The sequence below is a fragment of the Galeopterus variegatus genome, unplaced genomic scaffold, assembly GCF_000696425.1.
Source record: "Galeopterus variegatus unplaced genomic scaffold, G_variegatus-3.0.2 Scaffold8456, whole genome shotgun sequence".
Classification (NCBI taxonomy): domain Eukaryota; kingdom Metazoa; phylum Chordata; class Mammalia; order Dermoptera; family Cynocephalidae; genus Galeopterus; species Galeopterus variegatus.
In genome coordinates this window covers 16,755-26,691 of record NW_007734567.1, presented here as the reverse complement: position 1 = coordinate 26,691, position 9,937 = coordinate 16,755, and positions in this window count along the sequence as shown.

Here is a 9,937-nt window from a genome sequence, read left to right as displayed (position 1 = left end):
GGGAATGTCTTAATTTCTCCTTCAGTTTTGAAGGACAGTTTTGCTGGGCATAGAATTCTTGGTTGCCAAGTCTTTTTCTCCCAGTACTTGAAATGTACTGTACATGGCATTGCCTTCTGGCGTCATGGTTTCTGATGAGAAATTGGATGTCAGTATTTGTTGAAGATTCCTTATATTCGATGAAGAGAATCTCTCTTGCTGCTTTCAAGACTTTTTCTCCCAGTACTTGAAATGTACTGTACATGGCATTGCCTTCTGGCGTCATGGTTTCTAATGAGAAATTGGATGTCAGTATTTGTTGAAGATTCCTTATATTCGATGAAGAGAATCTCTCTTGCTGCTTTCAAGATTTCTCTCTGTATTTGGCTCTTGAAAAATTGATTATGATGTGTCTAGGAGTGAAACCCTGACTTTTTCCTTGTTGGAATTCACTGAGTTTCTTAGATGTATAGATTATAGTTTTTCATCAAATTTGGAAAGTTTCAGCCATTGTTTTTTCAAATTTTTTTTTATGCCCCTTTCTTCTTTTTCCTTCTGGGACTCCCATTATTCATATATTGGTACATTTTATGATGTCCCACAGCTCTCCGAGGCTCTATTCTTTTTTCTTCATTCCTTTTTCTTTCTGTTTCTCTAACTGGATAATCTCAACTGATCTATTATCAATTTCACTGATTCTTTCTTTCACCTGCTCAAATCTGTTGTTGAGCCTCTCTCATGAATTTTTCATTTCAGTTAGTATACTTTCCAGTGCTAGGATTTTTATTTCATTCTTTTTTATAATCTCTACCTTTATATTTATATTCTCTATTTGGTAACACATTGTTCTAATACTTTTCTCTATTTCTTTAGACATGTTTTCCTTTAGTTCTTTGATTATATTTTAAATAGTTGATTTAAAGTCTTTGTCTATTAAGTTCAACATCTGGGATTCTATTTTTTTTTTTTCCTACCTTTTTCTTTCCCTGTCTGGCCTTGTATGGGCCATACTTTCTTTTTTATTTGTATGTCTCATAAATTTTTGTTGAAATCTGGACATTTTAAATAATATAATATGGCAATTCTGGGTATTGAATTGCTCCGCCTCTCCAGGATTTGTTGTTGTTGTGGCAGTTTTTCATTGTTACTACTTGTTTTGTTATTACTGTTTATTTTGTGACTTTTCTGGGCTAATTCTGTGAAGTCGGTATTCTTTGTTGTGTGTGGTCACTGAAGTCTTTCCTTGGTAAGCTTAGTGGTCAGCCAATAATTGGACAGGGATTTCCTTTAACACGAGGAACTTATAAGTCTCTCAGTCTTTGCCAAGGAGCTCTGTGTGTGTGTGCTTGGGCATGCCTTCAACATTCAGCCAGATAGCTGACAAATCTTAGTTGTCATCTCCTTAGTCTTCATTTCCTGCTTATGCAGAGCCTCAAGGCCAGACAGAAATAAGAACTTAGGGTCTTCCCAGGTTATTCCTGAGCACATGCATAGCCCTTAGTGTGCTCACAGCCTTACACATGCATGTGGTTTTCAGATTCCCAGTAATATGTCGGAGCTTTTCATAGCCTTTATGAATATCTCATTCTCCAGTTTTTCCTTTTAAGCTTTTTGATTAGTCTATTATTTCCACCAACTTTTATCTACTACCACAGGCAACCACAAAGTTAAATAATTCCCTCTGAATGTCTCTGACAAATGCCTCTGGAAAAATAGGCTTTTCACACTGGACTAACTCCAAGTCAGGACAAATAAAGACAGCCTTGCAAATGGGGTCTTCCAGTAAACCATCAGACTAGTCAAATAATGACAATTCTCTAAGAATGACACTTTGAAGGAGTTCCAACCCCATGGTGCCCCCTCCAGTGGCTGCCTGCCTGCAGGTTTTCATTTTCCATTATGGGCTGTCGCTACCACATAGCCAGAGAGAGGGTGATGGCAATAGCACAAGTTAAAAGTTAAAATACAATTGAGCTTGCTGTTCTCACTAAGATTCAGCAGTTTTTCTTGAATAAATGCTTCCTATATTGCTGTAAGCCATTGGCCAATTTCCAGAGTTCTGAAAAAGTTTATTCTCACTATTTTTGTCTGTTTTCTTCTTGGTTTTATGGAGGAGAGATTTTTCAGAGGTCTTTACTCTGACATTTTCACTGACCTCACCTTGGTCCCATAATTTTTAATATATTTACTTATGTGATCGATCCCCATATGTCACAAATCTCCCATGTATGACACCACCTCAACCCTATACAGATGTCCTACCATCTCACTCAGGCTCTGATATCCCATGCTGGGATGTCCTTTTCACCCTGCTGGGCTCTGACACCACACTCTCAGTCACCCTCACACGGACACCCTCCTCCCCCTGGGCTCTGATAACACATGCCAGGTTACACCTTGCACAGATGCCCTCCTCCCCTTGCTGGACTCTCTGTGCCAGGCTGCCCGTGTGTGTCAACACCCTCCCTTCCCCACTTCAAGCCATTTCAGCTTTCCACCCCACCCTCTACCAGTGCAAATGCCTGCCTTGTTCTGCCCCACCTAATGGTTTTAGGACTAAATTGTTCAGGAAGAGAAAGGAAAGGGGAACAGTTTTCTTTTTTAGACAAGGAAACTAAGAGTTGGAGTAGCTAATGAATTGTTCAAGGACACACAATAAGTGAGGGCAGGGTCAGGAATAGATCCAGATCAACTAACTCGATAATTCTATTTCTTTCCTTTATAATAGCTAAAAACAATAGCTATTATTGATTGAACACTTTCAGGTCATTCAGATCTCAGCTTAACTGTCACTTCCTGAGCCCACCCAATCTAAACAGCCACTCAGTCACTTATGGCCATATCACCTTGTTTTAATTCTCTTTATTACCTTCATCACTAACTGACATTTTTCTTTACTTGCTGACTTATTTATCTCCAACCTCCAAGAGCAGAGACTGTGTCTTGTTCATCACTGTGTCCTCAATACCTATCCCAAGGGCTGCTTCATAGTTGGTGCTCAATATATATATTTGTTGGATAAATGTGCCAGTTGTCATGAGAAAGGACCAAAGAGGTTAAGTAATTTTTCTAAGGTTACATGCTAGCAATGGCTATGTTAGTTAGATTAATTTTCTGCAAGTGGCAGTAACAGAATCCCAAATTTTAACTGGGCACCATGTTTGCTAGATAAAAACTACATTTCCCACTCTACTTTGCAGTTAAGTGTGGCCATATGATTAAGCTCTGGTCAATAGGATGTAAATGCAATTGATCTGTCCAGCTTCTGAGAAGCGTCCTTAATGGGGGACCCAGTGCTCTTTTACTTCCCCTATTCTCCTTTCTGCAGGCTGGAATGCAGACCTGAACAGCCATCTTGCAGTATGAGCTGAACTCGGGAATGGCAGACACTCAAGGTAGGGCAGGAAGATAGGATCCTAGACCTTTGACCCTGAGGAGTGCCATACCAGCCCTGGATCACCAACTGAGTCTCTGTGGGATAGAAAAATGAACACTTTTATGGACTGAATTGTGTCCCCCCCAAAATCCATATGTTGAAGCCCTAAGCTCCAATGTGACTATAATTGGAGACAGAGCTTTTAAAGAGGCGATTAAGGTTAAAAGAGGTCATATGGGTGAGTCCCCGATCACATAAGACTGGTGTCCTCATAAGAAGAGGAAGAGACACCAGAGCCCTCTCTCTTTCTGTGTTCACAGAGGAAAGACCATGTGAGGACACAGCAAGAAGGTGGCCATCTGCAAGCCAGGGAGAGAGACCTCCCCAGAAACCAACACTGAGTGGTACCTTGATCTTGAACTTCTAGCCTCCAGAACCATGAGAAAATTAATTGCTGTTGTTTAAGGCATCCAGTCTGTGGTACTTCGTAATGGCAGCCCTAGCAAACTAATACAGCTTCTATCTTGTCTAATTCCTTGTCATTTCGCATTTTGCCCCCAAGGAGGGTAATGGCTGTTCGACAGCCAAAGGAAAATGTGGTCTACCACAGAGATACATATAGCTAGCTATAGATAATTGCTCACCAACAAATATCTATTAAGTACCTACTAGGTGCCCAGCTCTAGGCATTTAAGATACGTGAGTGGACCAAACAAGACAATGATTCCTGCCCTCTGAGTAGGCAACAGGTAGACTGAGTTTTGTGGGGACGGGGGAAGAACAAGAGTTTAGTCTTGAACAAGCTGAGTTTGGGATGTCAGTCAAACACCCCAGTGGGCACAGGAATGGACAACCAAAAGTAAATATAATAAATACAGGGATTATATAGTATGTTGAAGGTGATGACTACGAGGGGGAAACCTAGAGAAGGTTAAATGGGACGGGAGTCCAGGGTGGAGAAGAAAGTTAGTTCTAATAACCAAAAGTAAATATAATAAATACAGGGATTATATAGTATGTTGAAGGTGATGACTACGAGGAGGAAACCTAGAGAAGGTTAAATGGGACGGGAGTCCAGGGTGGAGAAGAAAGTTAGTTCTAATGAGTAGGTGTATTAGTCCGTTTTGTGTTGCTGTAACAGAAATACCTGAGACTGGGTAATTTATNCAGCCCTAGCAAACTAATACAGCTTCTATCTTGTCTAATTCCTTGTCATTTCGCATTTTGCCCCCAAGGAGGGTAATGGCTGTTCGACAGCCAAAGGAAAATGTGGTCTACCACAGAGATACATATAGCTAGCTATAGATAATTGCTCACCAACAAATATCTATTAAGTACCTACTAGGTGCCCAGCTCTAGGCATTTAAGATACGTGAGTGGACCAAACAAGACAATGATTCCTGCCCTCTGAGTAGGCAACAGGTAGACTGAGTTTTGTGGGGACGGGGGAAGAACAAGAGTTTAGTCTTGAACAAGCTGAGTTTGGGATGTCAGTCAAACACCCCAGTGGGCACAGGAATGGACAACCAAAAGTAAATATAATAAATACAGGGATTATATAGTATGTTGAAGGTGATGACTACGAGGGGGAAACCTAGAGAAGGTTAAATGGGACGGGAGTCCAGGGTGGAGAAGAAAGTTAGTTCTAATAAGTAGGTGTATTAGTCCGTTTTGTGTTGCTGTAACAGAAATACCTGAGACTGGGTAATTTATAAGGAAAAGAGGTTTATTTGGCTTACAATTCTGGGACAGCTGCATCTGGCACGGGCCTCAGGCTGCTTCTGCTCATGGTGGAAAGTGGCAGGCAGCCGGCGGGTACAAGCAGATCACATGATGGGAGAGGAAGCAAGAGAGAGAGAAGGTGCCTGGGTCTTTTTAAGCAACGAGCTCTCACGGGAACTAATAGAGCGAGAACTCACTCATTAATTCCCCCTCCCCCAGGGAGAGCATTAATCCATTCATGAGGGATCCGCCCCCATGGCTCAGTCAGTTTCCAACACTGCCACATTGGAGGTCGAATTTCCACATGAGTTTTGGAGGGGACAACACATCCAAACTCCATCAGTAGGGTAGTCAGGGTAGGCTTCGTTGACTAGATGACACTTAAACAAAAACTTGAAAGGTACCTGGGGGAGCAGTGTTTCAGGCAGAGGGAAGAGCTAAAACAAAGGCCCTGAATTTGAAGTAAGGAACAGTGTGCAGAAATGTGGCGAGAAGGGAGAAAACAAGGGCTGTCCAATTAGCTCAGTTGGTTACAGCATGGTGTTGATAACACCAAGGTCCAGGGTTCGATCCCTGTACCAGCCAGCCACAGAAAAAAAAAAAAAAAGACAAAACACAAGAGAGGCAAAAAAAAAACTATGAGCCAGATAGTAAAGCAATACTGTAAAAAGAAGGGAGAAAACAGTAGAAGATAAGGTCAGAGAGATAACAGGGCCAGCTCACTAACGGCCTCGTAGACCATTGTGGGGACTTTGGCTTTTATTCAGAGTGACATTGGGGGGGGGGGGGTCATGCCCCATGCCCAGGAGGAAGGAATGCTGCACAGAGAGGCCAAGAAATTGAACAAACAGGCCTTGCTGGGCTTCCCCACCCACTCTGTTAGGGTTAGACCACACCCTTTTTCTCCAATCACATTTCTACATGGTTGTCCATGCTTCAATCAGACCTTCATAATGAAGCTTCCATAAAAACCCAAAGAATAAGGTTTGGGGAGCTTCCACATAGCTGCATACTTGGAAGTTCTTGGAGGAATTTTCCCAGGGAGGCCATAGAAACCCCGTCCCCTCCCCTCACCCCTTGCCCTATGCATCTGAATCCTCTGTCATAACCTTTATAGTAAACCAGTAATTGTAAGTATTTCCCTGAGTTCTGTGAGCTGCTCTAGCAAAATAATCGAACCCAAAGAGGGTTGATTAATGGGAAGCCTTATTTATAGTCAGTCAGTCAGAGGTAAAACAAACTGGGGCTTGTGACGGGCATAGGAAGTGGGGGGCAGTCTTGGGGACTGAGCCCTCAGCCTGTGGGATCTGATACTATCTCCAGGTAGATAGTGCTGGAGTTGAATTAGAGGACACCCAGGTGTTGTACACTGGAGAATTGTTTGGTGTGCAGGGCAGGGTGGGGGTGCGGGGAAACCACATATTTGATCACAGAAGCCTTCTGTGTTGATTGCTGCTGAGTAAGTGTGTAGCAAAAATACCTTGGTTTGCTTATTCCTACATATGTGCAAACTGTTGTCCAAAGTATGCAAAGAACTCTAAAAACTCGACAATAAAAAAAAAAGAACAATCATATTGAAAAATGGGCCAAAGACCTCAACAGACACCTCACTAAAGAAGGTATACAGGACTGATCGGTTAGCTCAGTTTGTTAGCACACAGTGTTATAACACCGAGGTCAAGGGTTCCAATCCCTGTACCAGGCAGCTGCCAAAAAAAAAAGAAGAAGAAGATATATAGATGGCAAATAAGCATATGAAAAGATGCTCCACATCATATGCTATCAGGGAATTGCAAATTAAAACAATGATATATCACTACACACCTATTAAAATGGCTAAGATCAGCACACTGACAACTCCAAGTGCTGCTGAGGATGTGAACTGCCATAGATTCGATGCCTCCCTACCCCCAACCTCATTGAAGCTTAAATCCGCCTGTAATTGCTGAGAGTGGGAAATCCTATTACAGTAATTGAAAGCTGGGGCCTTGAAGAGGTGATTAGATTGTAGGACCCCACTATACTGAATGGATTGATAATGGTAGTCAGGGGTGTGATTCTGAGGGCTTTAAAAGGAAAGCACGTGAGGAACTTTCTCTCTGTTCTGCCATTTTCTGCTATGTGAGACCCATGGGTCACCGCCGCCACTGCCAAGACCCTCACCAGATGTGTTCCCTGAACTGTGGACTTCCCAGCCTTGAAAACTGGGATAAATTTCATTTTCTTTATGAATTACCCATTTCCAAGTATTTTGTTATAAACAACAGAAACAAATAATACATGGAGTAATGGGATCTCTCATTCACTGCTGGTGGAGATGCAAAATGGTACAGCCACTTTGGAAGACAGTTGGCTGGTTTCTTACACAACTAAACATACTCTTCCCACATGATCCAGCAATTGTGCCCCTTGGTATTTACCCAAAGGAGCTGAAAACCTATGTCCACACAAAAATCTGCCTGTAGATGTTCTTTGTGGCTTTATTCATAATTGCCAAAACCTGGAAGCCACCAAGATGTCCTTCAGCAGGTGAATGAATAAACTGTGGTACACCCAGATGATGGAATATTATTCAGCGCTAAAAAGAAATGATCTATCAAACCATGAAAAGACATGGAGGAAACTTAAATGCATCTTAGTAAGCAAAAGAAGCCAATCTGCAAATGCTACGAGCTGTATAATTCCTACCGTGTGAAGTCCTGGAAAAGGCAGAACTATGAAGACAGTAAAAGATGAGAGGTTGCCAGAGGTTGGTGAGAGGGGGCTGAGCAGGTGAAGCACAGAAGATTTTTATGGCAGTGAAACTACTCTGCATGACCCTACAACGGTGGATGCATGTCGTTATACATTCGTCCAAACCCACAGAATATACAGCACCAAGAGTGAAACCTACTGTACACTATGGACTTTGGATGATAATGGTGTGTCAGTGTAGGTTCATCAGTTGTAATAAATGTGCCACTGGGGTGAGGCATGTTGATAACAATGGAGGCTGTGCATGTGTGGGGGCAGGGGACATATGGGAAATCTCTGTACCTTCTTCTTAATTTGGTTATAAACCTAAAACTGCTCTTAAAAATAAAGTCTTTTTTAAGGTAGGGGGAAGGCTGCCAGTAGATTGGATTTTGTGGGGATTTGGGGGGAGATCAGAAATTCAGGTTTAGACTTTTTGAGTTTGAGATGTCAATCAGACATCCAACGGGAGATGTAGGCAGTTGGATATACACACCTGGAGTTCAGGAGCAAGCTTCAGAGCTGGAGACATAAATTTGGGGGTTGTTGGCCTATAGGTGATACATAAACCATGAGATGGATGAGATTCCCAAGGAAGTGAGTGCAGGAGAAGTGAAGAGGACCAGGGCCTGAGACCCAGGACCCTCCCACAAGAATAAGTCAGGGAGATAAGGAAGATCAACGAAGTCGACTGAGAAGAAGTCACTGGTGAGATAAGAGAAAAAGATAGTGTCCTGGGAGTCAAGAAAAGAGAGGAGGGAGTGGTAAAGAGGGCAAAGGCTGCTCGTGTTCCACATGGAAATTAAGGATGAAGGATTGCCCATTGGATTTAGCAACATGGAGCACTGGTGAAATGGTGGGGATGAAAGCCTGACTCAGCAGGCTTAAAAGACAAGAGGGCTGCATACCTAAAATGTGTGTTTCAGTGCATATATCTTCTGCCTCAAAATTTTTTTAAAAAGGGCCGGCCTGGTGGCACACTGGAGAGTGCGCCGCTTGGGAGCGCAGTGGCACTCCCGCTGAGGGTTCGGATCCCATGTGGAGACCAGTTCCCGCTCACTGGCGGGGGGGGGGGGGGGGGACCGAGGGTTGTGATCCCGTTACCGGTCGGTAAAAAAGACAAAAAGGAAAAAAAAATAATAAAAAAAAAAAAAAAAACTGTAAACAAATATTACATATGAGGGTACTTCAAAAAGTTCATGGAAGAATCGTATTATCTGGCAGTGTTTGGGTACTAAAGGGAATGAGCTAGAAGGATAGGAAGTGGTAGGTAGAGAGTTGGACGTATGAAATTGATATAGTGGCTTATTGACACCAAAAAATAGTGATTGTGGCAGCAAGGGGCTGAGGTCGAGTGGAGGTCAAGAGGTGGTCAAGAACTGAGAGGCCTGGGCTTGGAAGGATCATTCATGCATGAAATCATCACAAACTAAGGCTGGAGTCAGGGGAGAAAGCCACAGTGAAACAGGCAATGAAGGAGAATGAGCCAGAAGTTAGCAGAAGACAGTGACAATGAGGGGAGGTGGGATGTACAAGCTGATGGCATGAGGGTCAAAGCTGAGGGCTTTAGGAGGCGGGGAGGAGGAAGGCTCTGTACATGGCAATAAGAGGCGAGGAGGACACCTGCCCCACCTCGGGCCCCACGGTACAAGGTCTGCAGGAGGAAAGCAGCCAGCTCTAGAGAGGACAGCAAGCCAAGCGGGTTCCTGTGAGAGCCAGAGAGTGAAGGGAACTCCAGGAAAGAAGTCAAGAGGCAGGGTGACAATTGACCATGAACTCCAGCGGGCACAGTGGAAGGTTGTCGGAGTCCTAGAGGTTGTTGCCAAACATCAGGATAAAAGGCCTGACAAAGGGCCGGCCCGGTGGCGCACTGGAGAGTGCGCTGCTTGGGAGTGTGGCAGCGCTCCCGCTGAGGGTTCGGATCCCATGTGGAGACCGGTTCCCGCTCACTGGCTGAGCGCGGTGCGGGCGCAACACCGAGGGTTGCGATCCCGTTACCGGTCAGTAAAAAAGACAAAAAGGAAAAAAAAAAAAAGTCCTGACAAAGTGAGTCCTGGAGGCTCAAGGCAGTTCATGGAGGAGAGGCTGGAGGGATAGGGAGGGAGGGGCATGTGGGGCGCCGCCTTT